The following is a 26,361-nucleotide window of genomic DNA, read 5'->3' on the forward strand; positions in this document are numbered from 1 at the left end:
CGAGTTGTTTTCCTCCTGCGAACAAGATGGTTGCGCCCAAAAACGACCGCATGGGTAAGTTCGTGGTAGCCGCCTTGAAAAAAAAAACGCGAACACGCCAAAATAAAAAAATTCGCAAGTTCGCACAAATTCGCGGATTTCGCGGACCGCAAATTCGCTTTCGCGCGAATTCACAGAACGCAAATTCCGCCTATACTTAAAGATATGTTCCAGCCTATTCCCCATTTCTTCATTTCCCAATGGATTGTTTTTCCATGCCTCTTTGTACATAAAATGACTCAGAGTTCAATTTCTGAATCCTAACTCAATCAATCAATTTATTGTATGGTTAAAAATCCTTAACAAACAAACATGAAAGTTAAAACGTCCCATAAGGATGAGCAGATCTGAATTCAGGACAAAGAAGAGTAAGCTGTGCCATTATTGAAACGAAAGAAACAGGATTTGAAGCATATTGATTGCTAAAAGGCAATGTGCAAATTCCAATAGCAGCATAGACCCTACCAAGTTATTTGAAACACACGGTGCTGGCAATAGTGCCATGTGCAATGGAATTTTGAAATGTAATGTGTATCGAGATATTTTTGTAAGCACAAACCAGTCTGCTGTCGAACAATCTATATCAGTTTTAATTTTGTTTTTTTAAAGTCCAATGTGCCAGACAGATAAAAGATGTGCTTAAGCTGCGACACTTGGCATCAGGTTTTTGGCAGCACAGATAGAATTAAAATGTTCCAGTCCTAACTCTGGGCATTGGGTTGGTATACATGAGTTTAATCCACGTTGTTATCTCAGAGCTAAAGTCCATCTTATGGAGAACTGCAAACAGATAGCTCCCGCTATGGGACTCAAATGCCTTCTCCTTGTTGACTGCCTTAACCGCTGGCTCAATGCTCTCCCTCATGGCTTGAATGAGTCATCTGAATGTATCCTCATGTTTCTTTTTAAATTAAGCCTATCTGGTCCACATTCGCCAGCTCTGGCAATACTGAGTTATCCTGGTCGACATACCATTTGTTGAAGCCATTCAAACGGATTGGGTTTGCATTTCATCAAGAATTTCACAGCATGTGTAATTCTGAAATGACTGATATAGCAATAACAGCACAATGACAAATACTAAAAATGGGTTAGTCTCCGTTCCTATCATCAAGAAATCATGATGGTATCTAACTGTTAAAAAAATGTGGGTCTGAAACCTTCATTTATTGAGGAGACCTTCTGTGGCACTTAGTTCCTCCTTTGGAGCAAGGGCCCTGGAGGCCAGGTTGAGGTGCAGCTACCCATTTTATGATTTGCTTAAACCCTAGTGGAGGTTTTGAGACACCAGGCCTGGAAGCTTTAGCCTATGGTCTGTGCTCCATCAAACCTTTGATGTTGCAAAGTTATTTTGAACTAAACCTCATGGAAAATTAAAATCTTTCTTGCAGTGCTTGATTCTTTGCTGTGGGAGAAGAGCTTCTGGTAATTCTCCTTGGGTTTAAGACCCACGCCAGTGGGATAAGTAAAAAAAACTTTCAGGTATACAATGCGGTCTTTCAAGCTTGGATGGGATATAAAAATAGTGTATATCTTAGCCCCCCAAAAATGTGTTATTTTAATTGCAGCTTGTTGAAAATATCCCTTAATAGGAGCGGCGGTAATTCAGGGGTTTAGAAAAATCCAGACTACTATGAGCTTAACCCTGAAAGTTATCTAAGGAATGACAACAACGGAATTTGTAATTCTGGGTCCAAGTCCTCTGGCAAAACAAAAGAAGGCTGTGATTGATCCAACATCATATGGGAGTGTGTTTCACTGTCTTAGAACCAAAACCGCATCTATGATTTCGCTTGAGAGGAAAATTGGTTGCGATGCCTGAATGACAGCACCAGTGAATGCCAGCAAATGTTTTGGTGCATAGGTTTGTAAAAGTCTTTGTGGGTATTTAAATGTAAGATGCGGCAGCTTAAAAACACATTTTTTAATAGGGAACTACTGCAGGTGGTGGATCCTTTAAGGTATACAGCCAACTGTGTTAACTGTAAGGCTCAAATTAGTGGGGTATTGTGTATCTTCTGTAGCTTGACCACTTGTTAAGCTGGAAAACATACAAGGACTTGATGGTTGGTAAATCGCGGTTTACACCGGGTATGATGTAGATGGTAAAAAGCAGCCTGAACCATAGCTCCAATATGGGTATCAAGTTGCTTTTAATGACCCCGATTTCCCGCAAACTATACACCTTTTAAGAAATAGGCATATGTCATTCATAGCGCACAGGAGATAACACGTTTTCCTACAAGTGAATCCTGCACAAGCTTAATAGGAGCACCTCAATTTTTTGCCATTCTGTGTGACACTTTATAACTCATCCATACTAAAACGTGACCATGCTACTACCTCGTCTAGATCCTCAATCGCGTATAAAAAAGTCTTGTTCTGATACACTGATCCATAAATCACATTTATTTATCACCAGAATAGGAAAGGAAACACGAAACCCAGGAACTGATTTTGTTATAATGCAGTCAAATTAAAATAATAATCAAAAGGGACATTGGGGGCAGTGAAACCCCTCTGTCAACAGGGAAAGGAGCAAAAAGGAATTTGCCAATTGCCTTTGTTTCTGCCGACCAAAACTAAAAAGTTGTAAGAGTGAAACTACTTAAAATTTAAGCTAGTAACACTGACTTCAGGTACTGCAGCAGTAGTTCAAAGTCTGCAGGATGGAAAGCTGTGCACAAGAGTAGGAGCCACTCTTCATTCTCCAAACCTGAAATCAGGGCATATTTAATCACCAAAATGGATATTAAATGTTATTGTAAATATCTGTGTGCTACCTTCTGACACAATTATTGTGCAGTTAAAAAAATATTTAAAAAGTTGTCATGTTTGATACAGCATACATAGAAATATATTGCTCAAAAGATGCTTTGCTTTTTTCATTCATTCAGCAGGAATTAGTAACAGGGACGTCTTTGCAGTAACGGACATAATACAAACAGTGCAAGGATCAGGTTATTACAACAACAACAACAAGAAACTGAAATATGAATATATTGTAAACCAAATGAACTCACTGAACTGCTCTGGTACCTCATTAGGAGTAGTTATGTTTCTTTGCAGTTTTAGTCATCATTCTGTGTGCAAGCTATAGAAACAACTTTACATACACTAGGTTTAATTATGGAATTTGTGCACTTACACATGCTGCCTGTTGGCTCTGCGACAGAACCAAACGTGCATGACCCCTTCCTATCCTATGTTCCATGCTAACAGTAAACTCTGCAAATACAGAAGCAACATTACTTTTATAGCCTATTTTCAAGTTATGAGAATGTGTTAAAATGTACCATTTTCCATACTTCTCATACATTTCCCTTCAAAGTGATCTTTTGACTTTTGAGCCATGTTAGTTCCCCATAATTTACTCAAAAATGTTTTGGCGGCGACAGTGCTTCTCTTTTCCCACCCCGCACCGTACCTCCGCAACTAGACAACTACAACCCTTGTTTTGCTCATCAAAAGTTCACGGGTTTGTCATTTTCACTAACCCTGAGCATAGTTCGTATAGTAGCGGTACGCGTAGCTACGCGAAGTGCACTTCGCACTACTCGAGCTACGCATAGCTACACAAACTGCGTAGTGCACTGTGCAGAATGCTGTTCGCACTGATTGCACAGTGCCGAATGCTTGTCCACACTGAGCAATCATAGCAAACCTCATCTTGCACAGTGCAAGTGGTTATTTTCTGCCGCTCCAGTAGATTTCTACTCGCGCTGCGACTTTCTCAACGCAGACTGGTAGTTTCTCATCGCGAGCGGTCCTGAGCATACGTGACCACTCGCAATGAGAAATCTGACCTCCCTGCGTTGAGAATCACGCAGGGAGGTTTATTTTCCACGCTCGCGATCGGCAACTTGATGTTGCTGATCGCGAACAAGGAAAAAGTCTCGCCGGGATGTAATTTTGCTCGCTCCCGGTCGCCAACTTGATGTTGAGGACCGCGAGCAAGTAAAAAATGACCGCTACGCGTGTATGCACTGTGGTACACGCAATTTGCTTAGTGTGAAGTAGTGCAAAGTTCGCAAACTACACTAGCGTAGTGTAGTGCTTTGCCCAGGGTTAATTTCCACACATAAGGTAACGTTATGCTCGAACAGGAAGAAAGCGCGCATTGTCATGGCTGTTGTATGTGCTGAGATAATTAATATTTTAAAATGTAAAGTTAAAAATAACACTTAAAAAATAGCCTACACAAAATAAACGACTCCCAGCATAAGCAGCACTTTATGTTCTATGTTTTTCTGCCCCCCATCCAGCCTCACATGAGGGAGAAGGAAACCGGAAGTCAATTTCTTACACTGTGGCTACAGGACGGGTCTGAATATTTTCACAGTGGCACTAGAAATGTGCCAAATTCACTCTGAAGTTATCCATAACAACCTTGTTGCTTCTATCACTCCTGAAGTGTTTCCAAATCCTAATGCAATCAGCAAACATACACTCTACAAATGTAGATATATAAGTAATTTAAAACTGGGCTCAAACATGTCCTCGAAGATTACCCACCTTGCATTAGTAAATGCAATTAAGTGAATTTGATGAAGATTTGCCCAGAATCACAGGATGGTTGAGCCTCCCGCCAGACTCAAACCTAGTTCCCAAGCTTCAGAGCCAGCCTCCCTGGCTGTTAAGCCACAATCTACATGTGTACATGGCCTGTACAATATTAGGAGTCAGCCAATATTACAGTGCTCCTCATTTCCATAGAAGATTCGCGTAAACAACGTGCTTGGTCAGGGCATGGCACATCGTCTTTAACAAATTGGCTAACTAAGCAGCCATTAATCTGGCAGTAAGTGCAGCGTCCAGCTGCAGCTATGTGGATAGAAGCACTTAAAACAAGCATTTGCAATGTAATAGGACTTGCATTTACGCGAGACCTATTGCATTGCATCACGGACAACAGGAGGGAGGGGGTGCACGGACAACATGAGTGTTGGCAGTGGGAGGGGGGAGAAGGCATGGACAACAGGTGTGCAGGTGGAGGGAGGGGGGAGAAGGCACCGACAACGGGAGTGCGGGCGGGGGGATAAGGGGGCGAGAAGGCTCGGACAACGGGAGGGAAGGGGCAGTAGGAGAACCTCATTAAGGAAAATAATGCTCACTGTCTAAATAACACATACTGTGTAAGACTCCAAATAAAGGGGCAAGTAGCCATGGGAGGGTACAAATGACGACTTGGCTGTAATAGGGAGGGACTAACAAGCCTCATAATCAATCAGAAGACAACATTTACGAAGGACAAAGACACAAGCCAATGAAAAATATAGGCAAGGCAGTGGTCAGGGCTTTCCTCACCTACTGAACTACAGCAGATCTTCACCAGAGCAGCGCTTGCGCGCAGACTCTATGCTCCACCTAAAAATTAAACTCTGCTTAGCTCCATTGTAGGACACAGGGATCCTGTATAAATAAGATAGGCCCAATCCACAAAGGTGTTTTAGGTCATAAGCATATGTTTATGGTACAAAAAAAAAGATGCCTACTTTTATGCTTTTTCTTGAACTCACATGAGGGATCTGGATAGGCGTAAATAGTTTTACTTCTGGCAATTTCATCGCCATGAGTGCAGAGAGGGATGGAGAGTGAATTAAACACAAGAAAGGGTTTCCCTTGTACCTTTGTGGGCATTCACAAACTCTGATCTCAACCTTGAGAAAAAACTAAATAGAAAAAAATAAATTACACCATGAGCTCTATTCAGTCTAGAACTACTCACGAGGGGAATGGAAGCCTAGGGGAAATGTTACATTGCATTATTCTCTACACAACTATTCTTAAAATAAATGCGATTTTAAATAATTCCTGTTTACATCCCATAATATCACCTATGCAATTATTATCATGAAATATTAATAGTTTGCTTGATAGTAAAAAAGTAGAAAACAAAAAAGTAACACTATGATTATGAATCTGATGTATTGTTTTTTCTTTTAGCGCTGGCGTCTTAGTTATCTATTAAGTGCAAGGATTTTAGGCCCTGCGTTATTTTGTGTGTGCAGTCTTTCCTAGGTCTTGCGATTGTGCAACTAAACGCATGGGCTGCCATATCGCAGCAGCTCACAAACCACATTGCACTTGGAAGGAACTAGTCACATGACTTGGACCCAATTAATAACAATGAGCACACATCTGCCCTGTCAATGACCACCTTTCTGAATACACTGCTTGCAGCGGGGGTGGAACCCACTGAGCTAAATAATGGTATAGCTCGCAGGTATCACAGTGTAGGCCCTGGTACAGATTCCTGCCTTGTGATGTAGTAAGCAATCTTCAGAAGTCGGTCTCAAAGACTTGACAACTTTTAAAAGCTGAGCCTTGATGTTTCATTAATGATGAAGATTAAAGATTAGCATTTCTTGTGAGGTGGCTCATCAAGTATGCTATCTTGATTTGGTCAGGTCTGAAGATGAACTGAATATTGCATTGATTGAGGAACATCTGATATTCATACAGACTACGCTTCATTTCTCAAAAGCAGCCAATGAGCCATCAGATCACAGTGGCAGGCTGCGGCGAGCTATGGCTGTGACTGCTGACATCACCTTGGCTCTAGAGGTAGTCAAAGAAGCCTTTTCATGTGCAGCCTCAACTATGCATTAATTTTCTTGTAAATGCATTTTTATTGAGGATTATTCATTGCTCGAAAGGAAAAGGACATTTTTTAGAGTCATGCTCATGAAAGATTGACATATATGTACATAATATAAATGTATCAGTCTAAGTGCTCAATGTTTTTCCCGTAGTACCATTTAAATTTCACTGACTTGGTTATAGACACCACACTGGGGTTCACAAATCACTCTCAAATGTGATAAATGTATATAATGTAAATACACAGAAAGTAAATATGTTATGCCTTTTTGTATGAGAAATTCTGTTATGCAAAATAAATAAGATTCACTTCGACTGAGGTGAGGACTACAAAACCTCTTGTTCTGTGGGCCTTGATGTAAAACCCTGTTATAATAATTGTATGCCTTATTGAGCTAGGGTTTCATTATAGAGTTGTGGTTCTGACTGAGCTAAGCAGTATATAATAATAGCTGCTAAAATTAATTCTCTTTAAAGCAAAATTAGTTCCTTGTGAACACTGTCTCTGCTACTAGCAATACCCAGTTCGCAAGGACATATGGGTCGCTCTTGTTTTTTGTGTGAGAATTGTTTACTTCTAGGGTTGGCCCTGCACAACCAAGGACATGGTGCAATGTATTTAAACAGCAGAACATGTACTTTTAAGTTTTACATACCTTGTTAGTGAACAAAATCTTATATTCATTTTTCTCTACTACAAGGTCTAAATCTCCCATTGGATAACATTGGTATACCTTATTACATCTTATAAGTGTTAGTTGAAATTGGAAAGATATAACTGGTTCAAGATTGGTGCCTCTGAAATCCAACTTGTGGTGAAATCGGATTTTAAATTACTATTTTGAAAATGGCACTTTTAAAAATTTGCCATTTTCTTGCCTTAGCCATTTGGTGCCTGCAACTTGTCTAGTCAGCTGACTGGGTATAGTTGCCAGTTATGCCTTGTGCATTCCACCTAGACAGCCACACACAATAAGAGCTAAGGAGTGTCTCAATGGGTCATCTCTAGCAGTATGGGGAGAAGCTGGGCACAGCCTCACTTCCACCTGAATAGGACGTGTCCTGACCCCACATAAAGTGCTGCATACCGTGTGCAGTTAGTCTGGAGCCAGGGCTGAGGAGGCATGGTATCTGTGCACTTCAGGGCATGTCTTTTGAAGTCTTTCCCACTTCAAAGACACCATTGGCTATAAAGACTGGACCTCAGACACCTCACTTCAGTACACTTCTGGACCTGTGGTTACTCTGCCAGGAATAAGGACTGCTGTGTTGTTGTGTTGCTGAAGGACTGCCACTCTGCTGGACTTCTGCTTTGCTTTGCCGATATGCTGTCCTCAGAGCAGGGTGAGAAGAACTGGCCCTACATCTCTTGACCCAAGAACCCAGAGTGACTTCAAGGGTTAGTTGGCTGGCCTCCTGATCTGAAGTCTCAGGGACATACCAGACTTCCAATCCCTGCACCCGGACTCTGTAAGTCTTATATACCAAGTGATGCCACCCCAATGTTGAACCCTTGGAAGTTGGCCTCAGGTGCTTTCCAGCAGAACTGCTGCATCTTCTCTGCTGAGCTACGCATCCAGAGCAGAACCAATGCATCTCCTCTGCCAACCGGCACATCCCTGTGTAGAAATGACACTTCGCCACTGCTCCGTACATTGGATCCATCAGAAAAGACTCAATGCAATGCTCTGCAACCAGTATTTAAGGTACTCCATTTAGCGCACCTAACTGGGTCCCTGTAGCCAGCCTGTGCTCTAATGTGACTGGCCTGAACGTGTGACTTTGTCCTGGTCCAGCGTGTCCAGATATCCCCTATAGCACTTTGTGGTGCTATTTGTCCGTATTCATTTTAAAAATCAATATCTCCAGTTCTATTAATAGGATGTATGTAATGTTGGTCTTGTTTAACTTATTAAAGTCAGATCTATTGTCCTAACTTGGTGTGAAATCGTTTCGTGTAGTGTTTTCACAGTGTTACTGTTTTAAGTGTTGCACAAATACTTTACACACTGACTCTAAGTTAAGCCTGACTTCTCTGCGCCAATCTACCAGAGGGTGAGCACAAGTTAATATAGGGTTTGCTTGCCCCTTTCCTTGACTTAGATTGTGGTTGCTTCTTGACCAGAGCCTAGACCCCAATGAACCAGTTACCCGACTTCTAACAGAACCCCTTTAAGGAATTGGAAGATGATGCTTGAATTTTCTTAAGGCCCTGAACAAAAGTGGGTTCAAACTCCTCACAGTTGTAATTTCATCCAGGCAAAATGGCAGAAACTTACTGGGGACAAATGACTAATAATTATGGGTACATGCATGTCTCAGCATGATAGACACAAAGTTCCACATGTTATGCACTATTTCTGAGTTTCAACTCAGAAAAGGAGGCAATTTACAGGCCCAGAAAAATACCTCACCTCATGGTGTTGTCAAGGATTGAACACTGAAAAGGTCTGGTAGTCTTCATTCTTGATTGCCCAATACAAGGGTGACATCTCCCAATTGCCACAGTGCAGAAGTGAATAGCATAAGAGAAGATGAAATAGACAAGCAGACATCCAACAGAAGATCCAAAGGAAGAGTTCAACTGTAAGGGTCAAAAATAAGGAACATAACTAATAGAAAGAGGGAGATGAACTAGCTGAAATGTAAGGGAATAAGTGCGCTGCAGATGCATCCATCACTCTTACTTACTGTCTTACATAGAAATCAAACAGGAGTTGACATTACAGGAATTGTTCAACTTCATCTGAGATTGGGAAACCCAGGCTGAGTTCCCTGAACAGATCACCATATTGGAAAGGCCACCTCATACTAGTCCAAGCCACTTTACTGTAATGCATGATGTCAGCATAACAGATTAAGCAGAAACCCAAGTTTGAAGAGTAGAACCCCGCTGTCTCATGTTACCGTTCCCATTTGATGCTACAAACTAATTACAAAGCACCCCTCTGGGTGACCACAATTATGGAAATGCAAGTGCAGTTCAGGACACAAGAATGCCCCGCTTCGTTAGCATCATTACATGGATGACACAGGTGTCTATATTTACAGAGTTTGATCAGTAACCTGTGCCCCTAGAACCCACTTATGACCATGATCTATTAGACATAACAGCCTCCCTTATACTTGGTCCTTTTTCTAAGAATAGGCTGCTTCACACAATGGACTGACCAGAGTTGTACTTTCTTGATGCCTTAGCCTAACAACAAAGATTATAAATATTTACTTTATAAATGTTAATAGGGATTTTGGCCAATTTTTTGACATGTGGTGTATTTATCTGTGCCTGCTAAACACTTCTGGGTGAGCGCAGATTGTACTTCGAACCAGGAAGGGAGGTGGTGTACTTGAATCCAATGAATACCATACACAGCCTTGCTTAAATATTTTGCAATATGCAAACTTGATTTATACTTTTACGCCTCTGTAGGTAATTAGTTTGAGAATAAACTTTCTTGAGCCCAGAAATCTCAATTAATTTTGTATTATTTGTGTAGTGCTCGATACTGGTTGTCTCCTGTTTCTATGCACTAAAAATAGCAGGTTTAATTATTCAACTCAGTGGTAATCACATTATCAACATCAGAAAAATGGAAGGCTGAGTAGGTCTTGGAGGATTTGAACCGATGACCTGCAGATCCTTACGTGGTTCAGCAACAAGCATTTGATTCACTCCAAATGCACTGATTTATAACCTGATTTTTAAATGACCGGGAAATATGGATAGGAGCAATCTCTGTAAAACATATGAAGTGGTCCTTTCTGTAGAATTAGTTGTCTCCTTCCATAGATGGCTTTCAAAATTAAGCATGCCAGCTTCTAACTAAATTAATCAATAATCCAGAGTCAGTGGAATCCACAATATATATTACACATATGTTATCCTTACCTTAAAACACCCTCATCTTCATCCTTCAGTATGCTGTAAACTTGACATTGGATATTTCAGTAAGTCATTAAATAAAATGCTGCAAAATGTTGCACGAAAGTTGACCATGACATATGTGAGTTGTTACAATAGATACTATTGCATCGGGATTCATTATATCAAATTGTTTACATCGGAAGTGTCATTATATTGCATGTAATTACATCAGGAGTAGTGGTATCTTGATATTAACTTAAAAGAATATGTATATAACTTAATGTACTTTTATATGTATATTGTTTTTATATTTATATATATAAACATATTTTTCACTGATATACATAAATAAATTCAACACTAACCTATTTTATTTTTTAATTGCATTTTCTTTATTAAATAAAAATTGAATATCATTATAATTAAAATATCTAATTTTTAAATGAGAAAATAATGATGTTTGCCATCAGTTAAATCATTTATATTAATTTATAATACCACTGCCTATACATTTAAATTCTTAGGTAGATTTGTTGTGAAACTATTTTTAGTAGCCCCTTTAAAATGCATTATGCCTCAAATTACTAAAAACCCATACCTCCCCTCATATATTTTACCCTTTGGTTTACACCTTCATTAAAATCTCCATGCTCATTTGCGTCAGCCTGGTCTTCAGGAACGGCTTTAAACTGAACAGCTCCTGTTCCAAGAAAATGGCATCCAGGAGTGCCTCAGTTGAATGAAAAATGCTAGAGCTCTAGTTGTTCATAGTTGACACTGCAGTTGAACACTACCCGACAGACTGATGCTGGTGTTGATATATACATTTTATTTCTCAGTTTTCTATTTCTTTTTTTCAACCTCCCGAAGGACTGACAGGGTGATTTATGATTTTGCTGGGAGAATTTTTTACCAGTCATTGTAGCTGAACCATGTTTACGTCTACACTCACAATGAAAATGTTGTCCTTTTTTAGGTTTTGCATGCACAGCGCTTGCGCTGTGCTTGAGAAAACTATTGTTTTTAATATTAACTTAAAAGGAACTTACATCCCGCCTCCTCTCTTTCCTGGCTTCTCATTGGTTCCTCTGCGTTCCACTCACCTTTCCTCCATTTTTATTGGCTGCACCATATTTTCCTACATTTACCAATGCTTGTTTCTCAACTGATTCTCTTATCAGTTTCCCACGGCTGAAATACTCTTAACATCTGCTTTGGTGGAACGATATTTTCATAAAGTTTTTCCTTTTATTCTTGCAGCATATTTATGTTACAATTTATCACCCGGAGAGATTACGTGATTTGCATTGAATTACAGGATGTTTTGCATGGCGCCGCCGAGACTCAAACTGGGATCCCCAGCTCTTGAGTTAGCAGCTCTGGTTACTGTGCCACATCATCTCCACTGCTGTGCTATTTGTCAGTGAACTTTTTCCTTCTCCCTGTTGATGTTTGATGAAAACAGCTCTTTATTCATTACGTAGGCGAAACCGATGTATTAACAATTCTTGTTGATTTTTATTTCACAGTAGCAGAGATTTTTCCATCAAAGTATATGTTTTTCACAAAAGGGAAGTGACAGTTTGGCTTGCAGAAGATTTAAAATCCATTTAAAACTGCTGTCTGGGTGATGGACAGGCCTTTCCTATCTTGTGACAGCCACTTTAGTGACCTCATGATGAAAGTCCATCAGTGATGGTGGAGACAGAAATGTGTTCCCATATGAGACATTGGCTATGGAGGAAACTTCAAACAGGGTGTTAGGCCTGGAATCCTTGGTGTGGGTTTCCATCTATATTTTTGCCTTCAACTCTCCTGATTGCTGCCTTTGTTTTTGCTCCTATAGGACTCTTCACACTTTAGCTCTACAAACCAATGCTAAAGTGCTTGTGCTCTCTCCTTAAAGCATGGTAGAATTTGCTTATACCCAATTGTCATATTTAATTTACTTGTAAGTCCCTAGTAAAGTGGCACTACCTTTGCGTAGGGCCTGTAAAATAAATGTGAATAGTGGGCCTGCAGCACAGATTGTGCCACCCACTTAGGTAGACCTTTAAACATGTCTCAGGTCTCCCATTGCAGCCTATGTGTGCAGTTTTAAACTGCCATGTCGACTTGGAAAAATAAACCTTTTGCCAGTTCCAAACCTTTCTTTTTTATACTGCCCATGGCCCTCGGGTGGGCCATGGGCAGTCCAGAAGACTGGGCGTAGTGCATTTAAAAAGTGAGCCATGTTCGTATTAGTTTTACAAGTCCTGGTAGTGAAAAACTCTTACATTTTCACTATTGCAAGACCTATCGCTCACTTTGGGCTAACATTGGAGTTACCTTATTACATCTTATAAGTGATCATTTTCAAATGGGACCAGGTAATCAGTTTATGTTGGTGTCTTTAGAATAGCAATGAAAAATGTGATTTTTAGATAATTGCATCATACTCCTGCCTCAGCTATTTAGTGCCTGCAGCCTGACTAAGGGTCACATGATGGGGTGTAGCTGACAGTTGCTCTTTTTGTATTCCTTCTAGATAGCTACACATAAGAGATAACTTAGGTGTGTCTGGATGGGCCATCACTGGCAGGATGAGAGGGTGCAACTGGGCACAGCCCTACTTGCACTTGAATAGGCTGTGTCCTGCCTCCACACAAAGTGCTACATCCCCCCTGTAGTTGGACTGGTGCCAGGACAATAATGACAGGATACCAAGGGACTTCAAAGGGAAACCTCTAGGAGTTTCCCCCACTTCAAAGGAAGTCCTAGGTATAAATGTTAGACCTCAGACATCAACTCTACAGTACACTTCTGGAACTTTGGATACACTGCCAGGGAGAAGGACTCCTGTGTTGCTGAAAGCCCAGCCACTCTCCTGGACCGCTGCTCTGAAGAACTGGTTCTCTGAAGGACTCCTGCCCTGCTGTGCTGACCTGCTGCCTGCTGCTCTGTTGCCTTGGTGAGAAGGACTGGACCTGTATCTGTTGAACCCAGTACCCCAGAGTGACTCCAAGGGCTAGTAGGTTGGCCTCCTGGCTTGAGCCTCAGGGACAGAAGGCTCCAACAACCTTTAGCCCAGAAGCTTGACTCTGCCATCTGTCAGCCCTGTAGCGCCATCCCAGTCTTGGACCCTTGGAAGTGGGCCTGAAGGTGATCTGCCTGTTCATCTGTGAACTCAGCCGAACCAATGCAACTCATTTGCTGATCGGAGCAATTCCAAGCATAACCAACACATTACCTCTCCTCTGAGGTTCTACCAGTCCAGGGACTCCGCATCGACCCCGCATCCCACATTGAAACAGCTGCTTGTGCAGAACTTTACTGACACAGGCCCTCACATCACCAATCTCTCATCAACAGCATCCTCAACATCCTCAATAATGATGCAGCTTCTCGCATCGCAGCCTCCCAGATCTTCTGCATTAACGCATAGCCTTCACTGCACGATGCATCTTCGACACTGGACGTCACATCACAAGCCCTCATCAACCGGATCCTCAATGATGGAGCAGGACTTCGCACTGCAGCTTAATCGCTCCTTGGAACCAATTCATCGCCTTGGCTATGCAATGCATCTTCAGCACGAGACATCACAGCATTCTGCAAACAAAGATTTAACCCCTTCCATGCTCATGACGGAACGGTTCCGTCATCAGCGTCGGTGCTCCGGTGCTGATGACGGAACATTTCCGTCATGAGCCAATACGATTTTAAACCCTTCAGCACTGCAGCGAAATTCACGCAGCACTGAAGAGGTTAAGGGATTCTTATACAGCTGGCTTTACTGGGTTCCTTTAACCAGCCCATTCACCATCGCAGTCAGCCTGAACTTGTGACTCTGTCCTGGTCCAATCCAACCAGATATCCACAGTTGCCACTTAGTGCTTTTTGCCACTATTATAATTGAAATATTTAATCTTGCATATCTCTAGTTCTACTGATTGGATTTTTGTCATTTTGGTCTTGAGTTCTTTATTAACATTTAATCTAGTTTCCAAAATAGGTGCGTGATTTTTTTCTTGTCTTGCGTTTTCACTTCATTACTGCTTGAAGTGTTGCAAAAATACAATATACATTGCCTCAATTTAAGCCTGCCTGCTCGGAGCCAAGCTACCAGGGGGTTGAGCACAGGCTTATTTGGGAATTGCTTGGGCCTCACCCTGACAAGGATTGCGGTTGCTGCTTGAGTAGGCTTTCCTTCCTCTCAACCAGTAACTACATTTCTTACACTGGGCTATTCGTTTGCAGTGCCCCATATGTAAATTGTCCCATTTTTTTTTGAATTATTTGAACAGACCTTCAGTCCCCAAATTAAGCTCCAAGAGAACAATACTATTGTAATCACCCAACCAATTATTTGCTTGAGCCAGATCAATGCAATCCAGTTCCAGTAGGAGAATTTCTCAAAAACCTAATAAAACATTATACAGTGGATCAAATTAAAAATGCCATGTATTATTTTGGCCACTTTCTAAGGGATAAGACTTTTGTTCTTAGCATATGGAGAAGTGGTTATCGAGGTGGTTATGACTTTTAAATTCCTTAAGGATATTGTAAAATGCATATAAGATATGCAATAGCCACAGATCCTTCAGCCCATCTATGTTTCCTGCCAGCCACTTTCCTCTTCTGGGTAGCTGATCAGACTAGTATATGCCTAGACAGGTAGAAACAATTTCTGTGGATATCTGCCAGCAGCTACATGGTCAGAAGACAGCGCAGAGCCAAGTTCCCAGTGGGTCTCTGCAGGATTCCCCCAGCACAGACGTTCGCTGCTGAAACATGCAGTTGAGTCGCTTCTGGGTTTAGGATCAATTACTGTGCAAAAGTACGAGCACCTTGCTAGCTTGGGCAACTACCACTGGAGAACAGCATTTCTGTAAATGGTCAGGTATTCTGAGGGATTAAAAGAAGCAACATTAAGATGCCATTAACCCTTGAAGGGCTGCTACAGTTAAGTAAATAGTAATAATTTGGCTACAATCTGAGCAGCCCATTAACTCATTTACATTATTAGTCACATTGTTCCATAAAATTAAATATAAAATAACATTGATTTTCTTAAATAGCCTCAAACAAGCACAAGCAATCACATTCAGGTTATTGGTCCATTGTGTTCTAGGCCCATTTGCTTATCGTTGGTCCTCCAAAGGACCTTTTTATCCATCTGAGAGGTGATGGGAGTTAGCATTAACAGTCAATCAAATTTCAATTTACAGTGCAACCCATTTGGCTAAACAATGAGGACCAGTAAGTGGTAGCCACGTTAAAAAGGTTTATAACAATTAAATCAAATTCAAACAAACAACTCTTTGTACCATGCTGTAAAGATACAGAATGACAACAAGGATCGCAATACGCCGAAAGGAATTGAGGTGAATTAGTATCAAACAAACAAGCAGTTCTGTGACTGCAGTACAAAATAATAACATTAAAATATGGTGCTCAAACAACAAGCTAAGGTTCTCACCTATACATTAGAAATCCAGAGTAGAGTAAAACAGTTCAAAGAAGTAATAGATCCACTCAATAATTGAGTCTAGAGCAATAAAAGGTTAAAGGTGTTATTACAAAATTAAAAAACTAAACAGTGCTCTGTAAATGCAATAAAGGCTTTCGGAAGCAAAGTTCAATAAAGTATGCACATCAGAAATTATTCCAAGTCCCAAATGAGCAGAAAAATCAAAAAGAAGTCAGACAGCATCCTTAGTAGAACCAGAAAGTCTTCTGGCTCACCCCGAAAATCATGGGGTCTCATACACAATTTGTGAATAACAAATTAGGAAAACTGGAATCATTGTGGAATAAGCACAAGATTTGTGTCTGTAGCAAATCAGACCACAAGACAAATGACACGTTATTACCTTAACACATAAGCATCCCATTTCAAAAATGTATTCATCACCCTTTATGCTAATTCCATCTGGGCATGTTATAACAGATATGAAACATTTAAATAATTAAACTTTCAGCAAATGAATGGACTAGTATTCACAGCGGAAGGCAGCGGAAGGGAACTTGATAAGTTTTTCAAGTCATAGAGAATAGGGGAAAGTCCATTGAAAGCTATGTAATCATAACAGTGGAAATAAACTAATACAAGTAATCTTGACTGTGCCTGGAGAGTCTATGGGGACAAGTTGTAAGCAGGGGGAGAAACAGGAGTGAAAGACAAAGGTGGCCTCCATCTTGTCTAAAATGCTGTTTAACAAGAAAAATGTAGCATAACTAAATACATCCGCCTAGGACACACTTCTATACATCATATAACATTTGTTTTGACTTCAATTATGTTAATTCAGCCTATAATGCTGAATCGATTAAGAAAAGGTGTATTAACTGTTTTTAATAATGCAAAAAACATAAACCCAAAAAAACAATCTAACAATTCCCTCCTCTGATTATTCTATGATCACTACCTTTGATATCCTTCATCTAGAAGGTTTCAGACCTTTTCCTCTTTAATTATTTGTTTTTATCTTTATAATTGCAACTTTTAATCAAACATCCAGAAAAGTTTAACAACAGAAACAAAGTAATTACACAAATAATTATAATTATTTGGTTCAGCATTAGACGAAGAGTCCTCTCTATCAAACCATCAATTCATTCACCAACCATACTCAAACCGGTGCACAGTCAAAATATTGATTCCTAATTATCGAATTACATTAATATCAAGTTTAAAATATCGAAGGTGAAGAATATCGAGCTCAAGAATATCGTTGGACAGAATATCGACCCTAAGGTAAGTAATTTCGGTTTTTTTACACCGATATAAGTAATATCGAAGTAAGTAATATCGATATCGATTATATCGATGTACTAATTTCGATGTTACTAATATCGATATTTGTTTGTTGTTATGTATTTTATTATATATTTTATATGTATATGTTATATGTTTTTTTAAAGTATTTTATTTGTTTTAAATTATATGTGTACTATTTTTTATATTTTAAAAATTTTATTTTTAATTTAATTTTATGTTTTAGTACTGGAGCGGATTGTGGGTTTATAGAGGAATAGGGTGGGAAGTAATTTAATTATAGTAAATTAATTATTAATTTTTAGTAATTGTAATTTAATTTTAATTAATTTTTGTGTTTAAGTTCTGTAGCAGGTTGTGGGTTTATAGGGGAATTGGGTGGGAAGTAATTTAATTGTAATTAAGTCATTATTTATTTTTTATTGGTATTGATATTTTTTTTATTTCTAATTAATTATTAATTGCTAAATATTTATTTTAATTGCTAAATACATTTTTTTATTGGTAATTAAGTTTTGTAATTGGTAATTACATTTTGTAATTGGCAATTCATTTTTTTAATTGGTAATTAAGGTTTTTAATTGGAAATTACATTTTTTAATTGGCAATTCATTTTTTTAATTGGTAAGTATTTTTTTACAATTGATAATTGATATTTTTAAATGTTAATTATTTTTTATTAATTGGAAATTTATTTTATTAATTGGTAATTATTGTTTCATAAAAAATGTTTTTTATTTAAAAATAAATGTATTGTTTACCATTTTATAATTGTTAATCAATATTTAATTATCAATATGTTTTTTGTTTTGAAAAATATTTTAGTGTTCAATATTTATTATTTGGAAATGTATATTTATTCATTCCTATTCATTGGTATTTATTGTTAATTAAGTGTTAATGAATTATTCAATTTTAAATTTATTTTTAGTAATTATCAATGGGTATTTGCAAATTCATGTAGAGTTATTTAAAAATTACATTTTTAAATATTTTATTTACAACAATTATTTATAATTATGTTATATTTAACTTCTATGCTATCCAATGCTTTCCCTACTGTAGCACTCTCTGGAGTGGGAATAATTATTTTTACCCCTACGCTATCCAACGCTTTCCCTACTGTTGCACTCTCTGAAGTTGGAATAGTAAATTTTACCCCTACCCTATCCAACGCTTTCCCTACGTTGCACTCTCTGGAGTGGGAATAGTAATTTTTACCCCCTTTGCTATCCAATGCTTTCGCTGCTGTTACACTCTCTGAAGTTGGAATAGTAATTTTTACCCCTACGCTTTCCAACGCTTTCCCTACTGTTGCACTCTCTGGAGTTGGAATAGTAATTGTTACCCCTACGCTATCCAACGCTTTCCCTACTGTTGCATTCTCTGGAGTTGGAATAGTAATTTTTACCCCTACGCTATCCAACGCTTTCCCTACTGTTGCATTCTCTGGAGTTGGAATAGTAAATTTTACCTCTACGCTATCCAACGCTTTCCCTACTGTTGCACTCTCTGGAGTGGGAATAGTATTATTTACCCCTACGCTATCCAACGCTTTCCCTACTGTTGCACTCTCTGGAGTTGGAATAGTAATTTTTACCACTACGCTATCCAACGCTTTCCCTACTGTTGCACTCTCTGGAGTTGGAATAGTAATTTTTACCCCTACGCTATCCAATGTTTTCCCTACTGTTGCACTTTGTGGAGTGGGAATAGTAATTTTTACCCCTACGCTATCCAACGCTTTCCCTACTGTTGCACTCTCTGGAGTTGGAATAGTAATTGTTACCCCTACGCTATCCAACGCTTTCCCCACTGTTGCACTTTTTGGAGTTGGAATAGTAATTTTTACCCCTACGCTATCCAATGTTTTCCCTACTGTTGCACTCTCTGGAGTTGGAATAGTAATGTTTACCCCTACGCTATCCAACGCTTTCCCTACTGTTGCACTCTCTGGAGTTGGAATAGTAATTTTTACCACTACGCTATCCAACGCTTTTCCTACTGTTGCACTCTCTGGAGTTGGAATAGTAATTTTTACCCCTACGCTATCCAATGTTTTCCCTACTGTTGCACTTTCTGGAGGGGGAATAGTAATTTTTACCCCTATGCTATCCAATGCTTTCCCTACTGTTGCACTCTCTGGAGTTGGAATAGTAATTTTTACGCCTACGCTATCCAATGCTTTCCCTACTGTTGCACTTTTTGGAGTTTGAATAGTAATTTTTACCCCTACGCTATCAAATGTTTTCCCTACTGTTGCACTCTCTGGAGTTGGAATAGTAATTTTTACCTCTACGCTATACAATGGTTTCTCTACTGTTGCGCTCTCTGGAGTGGGAATGGTAATTTTAAGTTCTATGCTATCCAACATTTTTATTACTGTATTTTTTTTTACTTATGGATTTTTAATAGCATTTTCATTTATTTAGTTATTTATTTTTTTGTATAAATTTAGATAATGTAGTATATAATTGATTTTAAAAATATTAAAGGTATTTTTTTTTTTATTTATTAAACGTAATTCTTTACTTTTTATTTATGTTTTTGTTTTATGTTTGTAAATGTATTTGTAGTTAATATTTTTTTTAATTAATCTATAAATTATTAAAATATTGATTACAACTTATTAAGTATGTATATATTATATATTTGATGTATATGTTTAACTGATGTATTATTATTACATATGTATTATTTATTAATTTTAAACATTATTAGATGTTTAATTATGTTTATTGTATTTATTAGTGTTATTTACTTTATTTTACATTTATATTTTTACAGAAAAAAACGATATTTTTAACATCTATATTTTTAACATCTATATATTTTTTTCAATATTTTTGTACTTACCATGTTGTAGATAGGATGTCGATATTCTTGCCTTCGATATTTCTGCATTGATATTCCTGTAGGTCGATATTTAGTAGCTCGATATTGTGACAGTGATTCACTAAAACCCCGTCACAACAACCCGGGATCCTGCAGTTTCCCATATGCCATGGTCTTTAAAAGATGGAAGCTCGCAAGAGATATTGGTTAGATTCATGATATAAGAGTTAATTATAGGACTGTTATACTTAAAAGTGCGCACCTTTTGAATTGTAGTACTTTGCAAAAACCTCCTTCCTTTGCAAGAAGTATATCTAAAGCAAAGATGGTCTGCATAACTATAGCCCTAAAAAGCCATTAATTCAGAATTAATTTTAGTTAGGGCTCCCTCTGTACTCAAGGCAAGTCTATCCACTAAAATTAATTCACATCTAATTTTCACATCTTTCATTGCCACGCCTATATGAGGCATAATGGCACCTAATATATCCATATTTTCCTAAAACCTAGGGGGTCATTAGGATGGCGGGCGGACTTTGCCCGTCCACCATCCTGACGGGGATTGGGACCGCCCGCCATAAGGGTGGGGGTCCCGTGGGGGGCATTAGGATGTGCCCGCCACAGTGGCGGACACATCCTGCATTTCTTGCATTGTGGCGGGCGGTGCTCTCAGCACCGCCCGCCACAATGCTAGAAATGCATTTCAGCATTTGCATAAACAAAGTGGCAAACACCGCGCGGTGCCTGCCGCTTTGTTTATGCAAATGTAGGGGGTACCACAAGTACCCCCCCGTGTGCAGCCCCACCCCTCCTTTACTCTGGGGGCCAGCAGGGGGCCCCCAGAGTGAAGACCACATGCCTTTCTGTGGCGGCATTGCCGCCACGCAAAGGCATTGTAAAATGCCTATTGTAATATGGCTGTCTGTGTCTGATAGACACCGCCACCATATTATTCCTTTTCCGCACCGGCCGCAAGGCGACCGGGGCGGAAAAGCGGTGGACGGTCTTTCCGTCTGCCGAGGTCCCCCCCGCCAGACTAATATGGCGGGGGGGAAACGTGTGAGGATGTCGGGCGGATTGCCCCTGCCACCACCGCCAGCCTGGCGGGGCAATCCGTCCGACATCATAATGGGCCCCCTAGTTTCAGTCTCTACAAACAACTGCATCATTAATTGCACTTATATGATATATTCTAGGAAACACTAGAGCAAGATAACAAGATCTACCCCAAATTTGTGGTAAATTAAAATACCAAGGCTTACTATACACATAATAAATCCCACGTGAATCAGTTCACTGCTAATTAAATAATCATCACTCAAAACATGAATTCATTCACACATATTCAGCCTTGCCAAGACGTTCACTATACACCATTCACATTTCACTTCTTCTTTCTTGTTCCATTCTCACTTTAGGATGTAAATTAGACAACCTAAATTCCTTTCCTTACTTAATTTGCTCTCTTATAGGCTCTTCATCTCTCCAGTCTCTCAATCTGTACCCTTTTTTCATTATATTCTCTGATCTTTTCTCTTCTTCTTCACTCAGACTACACACATACAGCTATTTAGTGGTTTAAGGGCCACATGTACAAATGTTTGTAATTGCAACTTCCTATTTGCTATTCCATGCGAATCGCAATTGCGAAATCGCAAATGCAAATGTATGAACCTATTTAGAGTTTCATCCAGTAAGTCGCTTATAGACCTACCTTATTAATATCCATGAGGTAGGTCACAATTTGCGATCCATTGGGATTTGCTAAACACACAGGGTTGATGTCCTGCTGCAAACAGCAGACCCCCATCTCTGTGTTTGCTTTTAAATAAAGCAACTTAAAAAAAAATGCAGCCTGTTTTCCTTGAAGGAAAATGGGATGTAGTTCAAAAAGAAAAATACATTATTGTACCCATTCACAAAGGAGAAAGGGTCCATTACTGACCCCCTTCCCATTTGTGAATGGGTTAAAAAGCAAATATTTTGCAAAACATTTGTACATACCCTTGCAATTTGGTATTATGGAGGGACGCCCTTAACACGCCCCTTTCTAATACTAAATCTCAAGACCCAAGTAGTGATTCGGATACAAGTTACCAAATTGCAATTAGGGCTTTGCACATCCCAAAATGCATTTTCCTGTCACAAACGGCCATTGTCCACAAATCGGGCTGTTTGTGAGAGGAAAATTGCTTCAAACATGTGATTCTTAGTTTCATGCCTAATTTCTGCAAACATTCTCAAAGTATTCCTATATTTAATACCATGGTTGCCTCTCCAATCTCTGAAATATGCAAATTATCCAGCTACACATTGAAGTCCAACAGGTAAGGAGATAAAAATGTATTATTATTAAATATGCTAACAAACTCTGTTCATGACAGGTCACATGAGATTGAAAGCTGTGAACAGAGGAGAACACGACAGAAAACTACAAACAATATAGGGGCCCATTACGATGTCGGGAGCATTGCCCCCGCCAGGCTGGCGGTAGCCACCGCCAGCCTGGCAGGGGCAATCCGCCCTACATCATTGCACTAAAGACCCCCACCATATTAGGATGGCGGGGGGGACCTCGGCGGACAGAAAGACCATCCACCGCTATTCCGCCTGGTCGCCTTGCGGCCGGGGCGGAAAAGGAATAATATGGTGGCGGTGTCTATCAGACACCACCAGCCATATTAGGATGCCCTTCCTGGCATGCTTTTCCGTGGCGGCATGCGGAGACTTCCTGCGGGGGTCCGTTGCGGGCCCTCTGGGAGTCCAGGGGGTGGGGGTGCACATGAGGGGTACCTATGGTACCCCACCCGCATTTCAAAGTGCAACATGGCAGGCATCGTGCGGTGCCTGTCATGTTGTCCTTTGAAATGCACAACGTGCATTTTTACCATGGCGGTGGGCGGCACTCTCTGCACCGCCCGCCGCAATGGTAAAAATACAGGATGCGCCCCCCTGTGTGGCGGGCGCATCCTAATGCTCAAGGCAGGACCGCCGCTCCTATGGCGGGCGGTTCCGTTTTGCACGAGGATGGCGGGCGGGCAAAGTCCACCCGCCATCCTAATGACCCCCATAGTTTTTAACTCTAATTATGTGGGAATATTCATGTACCATGTATAAATGTAATCTTGAAATCCACCAACTAAACTTCCCCCATGTTTAATCATGCTATGTTTCACTCAGAAATACACCCATATGTATTTGAACAAGACAAGGGGTATGGTATGGTTTTCTTTTACATGGCAGGCTAAACCTTGAAAAACCTCCCCCAGCACATCAGGAGAGCTGCGTCAAATATGGATTTGTGCTAGAAACTGTACCTTGGCTTTTCATGTGATCCTACATGCAGAGCATGCACCTACTCAGCACCTGGATGCTCTCTTTAGTGACAAGTTGACCCTCCATAAAGCCACATTAACTAAATTTTCATAACAGTACAATTCTGGCTGGCTGGCCACAACACAAGCTCACTTGCGTTATGGTGCAAGGGAGCCTGCATTGGCACTGGCATATCTGCCAAGTTTCCAAGGTCCATGCATAAAGTGCTGCTCCAGTGCAGGTTTTTTACTTTGTATTCTGGGACTTGTAGTCCTGTTCTATAACGGAATAAAATACACTACAACTATAACAAAGGAGAGGGCCTTTAACATCCAGTATAGTCTGAGGTAGAAGGGCTATAAGACTATTTGAATATTCCACCCATGTGAGGGTAAAATGTAAATAAAAAAGGGAGAAATAGAAACATAGGCATTGTAATGTTGGTGATCTGTGCTTTACCAGCCAGAGCCACTTCATTGTCTTCAATGGAGCTCCCAGCATATCAGTGTTCTAATTGTAATTAGAAAATTGTCCTTGGGTTCTTAAATTATTTTTTGGACTGTGTATATAATTGAGAGAACATTTATCGAAAGGAGCCTGGCGTTAAACTGTTCATGTAAAAGTTACCCATAGGAATTGAAAATGGACTGGACTGGACTGAGCGGGAAATAAGTACTCAGCTGAAATAATTAGCTACAGGAACAAAAAAAAACTGAGAGGGAACATATTGCCATACAGTTGTTTACAAGTGGCAGCTGCATGGAAGATCACCTCCAAAACTTGGCAGGGTACACGGAAGGATAATTTGTGCAAACGTGAACTGACAGAATTGCAGTGAAATTCAGTGCTATTCAAATGATTGCTCAAACCAGTTCGAGCAGCTGTATTTAGGTAACACAAAAAAATTCATTTAGAGAAGATTAATACGGTAATGTTATCTAACACGTCTAGAGATTCATTAAACTTTTTAATTTAACATGTCCTTATCAGACCTGCAAAAAAAGGACAAAACAGTTTGATTGGAGGATGCTAGTAGAACACACTTGGCCTTCAGGAATATAACCCTGTTCAAAATCATTTCAATGTGTACAAATCTCTTTTATTGTGTAAATTTAAGTAAAATTTAAATTGTTGCTTCAGGTATTTATTTAGTTAGCATTTTAAATAATCAGCTACATTAAAGCTTAGCAAACTTCAAAGTCTGAAGTTTAAAATTTGGGTCTTCGAGCAGAGGTGCTTGCATATTCGACTTTAGTACTTTGTGTACTGTCCATTGGACATGACTTGATATTCAGTTCTGAGAGCAAACTACAATGGGCGATTCATTCGGTTTGGCCCACGCATGTCATCAAGGGACAACGTCTCTTTGAAGAAGGGCATTTTCAGATTCTTTAGGCTTCAATGCACTCTGCTTTAGCATTCTGTTGACAGACCTGTGGTTAAAAATACTATAACACATATAAGGAATGCAGCTCCATATATTATCACTGGATACATAACATTTCCTCCTCCCCTGCCGGCAAGAAAAATAATGGGGCTAAAAAGCTAAAAAAACAAATCTAGAAATTGTGGACAACATCCATGATAACTATAGCATTCCTAGTTGACTGTTCCAATAGAATTGTTATTATATACTCATGCTTCAACGTTCTGTATGTGGGATTTGGGTAGTTAGTGTTAGACATCTGTTGAAGGTGGTTGTTTAAGCTGTCTCCTATCATTAAACCATCTACAATCAACTTCTCTGTGTTCTGGAATACTTTATAACCTGCGACGATAGGGATATTTGAAGAAAGAACTCATTTATTCCTACAGAGATTTCTTTTTTAAAGAAAAGAATTTGTGAGACAGCGTTCACCTTTGCAAAAAAAAAAGGTATTTATTATATGTTGTGTAGATTGATTGCACCAGCGGCAGATTTTCCTTAGTGCTTTGATTGCACCAGCGGGAGTCTGTCAAGAGGCATCTATTGATTTTTTTTATTCTGCATTTTAAGTCTACGGGTGATGTTGTGATTCCGTGTTACACGGAAATGTATTCTATGGTTTTGAAGAGATGGTAATTCGAAAGAACAGCGTTTAAAAAAATAAAAAAAAGACCGCGTCTTTAAGTAACTAATTCTTGACGATTAATGGTGTGAAAATGTTATCTTGACAAAAATAAGAGGCGTGGAAAAGGAGTGTAGAGACTGACTGTACTTTACTCCTGAAGATCAAATTGGAAAATTTAATTGTGTACAGAAGTTACATTTTTTTTAAGCTGTTATGTGAAATTAACTGTGCTGTTGGTGAGCGAGCGCTTAATCTGCTTACTTTTGAATCTGGCGCTGGATTGCATTTGCGGAGAGCTCGAGTAGGAGCCTCATCTGACGTGCAACAGTTAGCAGCATTCGGAAGCGTTCACCTCCCAGGAAGGTCAATTGACAGGAAAAACGTCACAAGGCACGTCACCACGTTAAAGGTCACGCACAGCGGCCACTTTAGAAACTCAAGCATCAGTTCCCTTGACAACCAGACAAGTTTGCTGAGTGTACGCTTTGAAGTACATCAAGTCGATTAAGCAGATTTACTCAGCTTTGAACATCGTTTTTTTTTTAAATAAAAGGTATTCAAGACAGTTTGAAGAAGGATATGCATGCAGCGTAAAATTCAAGAATCTATTTTTTTTCTCTCCTTCTTGAAGTGGATAAACATTCTTAAATCTCCGTTTTGTTTTGGAAATTGACATTTTTTTTAGCAAATTTAACAACCGACAACAGTCTACGGTGACTACTTTTATTATTTGGTTTGCTTCTCATTCTTTTATTTTGTTTAATCAGTACTCGTTTTGTTTCCAAATTTAATTGAAATCTAATCTAGCTTTACTTTACAGGTACTCAGTGTTATTTGGGTTATATTTAAAAAAAAAAAAGAAGTCAAGTAATATTACCTCACCTGCGCATTTT

Source organism: Lissotriton helveticus, chromosome 6 (assembly GCF_964261635.1).
Source record: "Lissotriton helveticus chromosome 6, aLisHel1.1, whole genome shotgun sequence".
NCBI classification, from domain to species: Eukaryota; Metazoa; Chordata; class Amphibia; order Caudata; family Salamandridae; genus Lissotriton; species Lissotriton helveticus.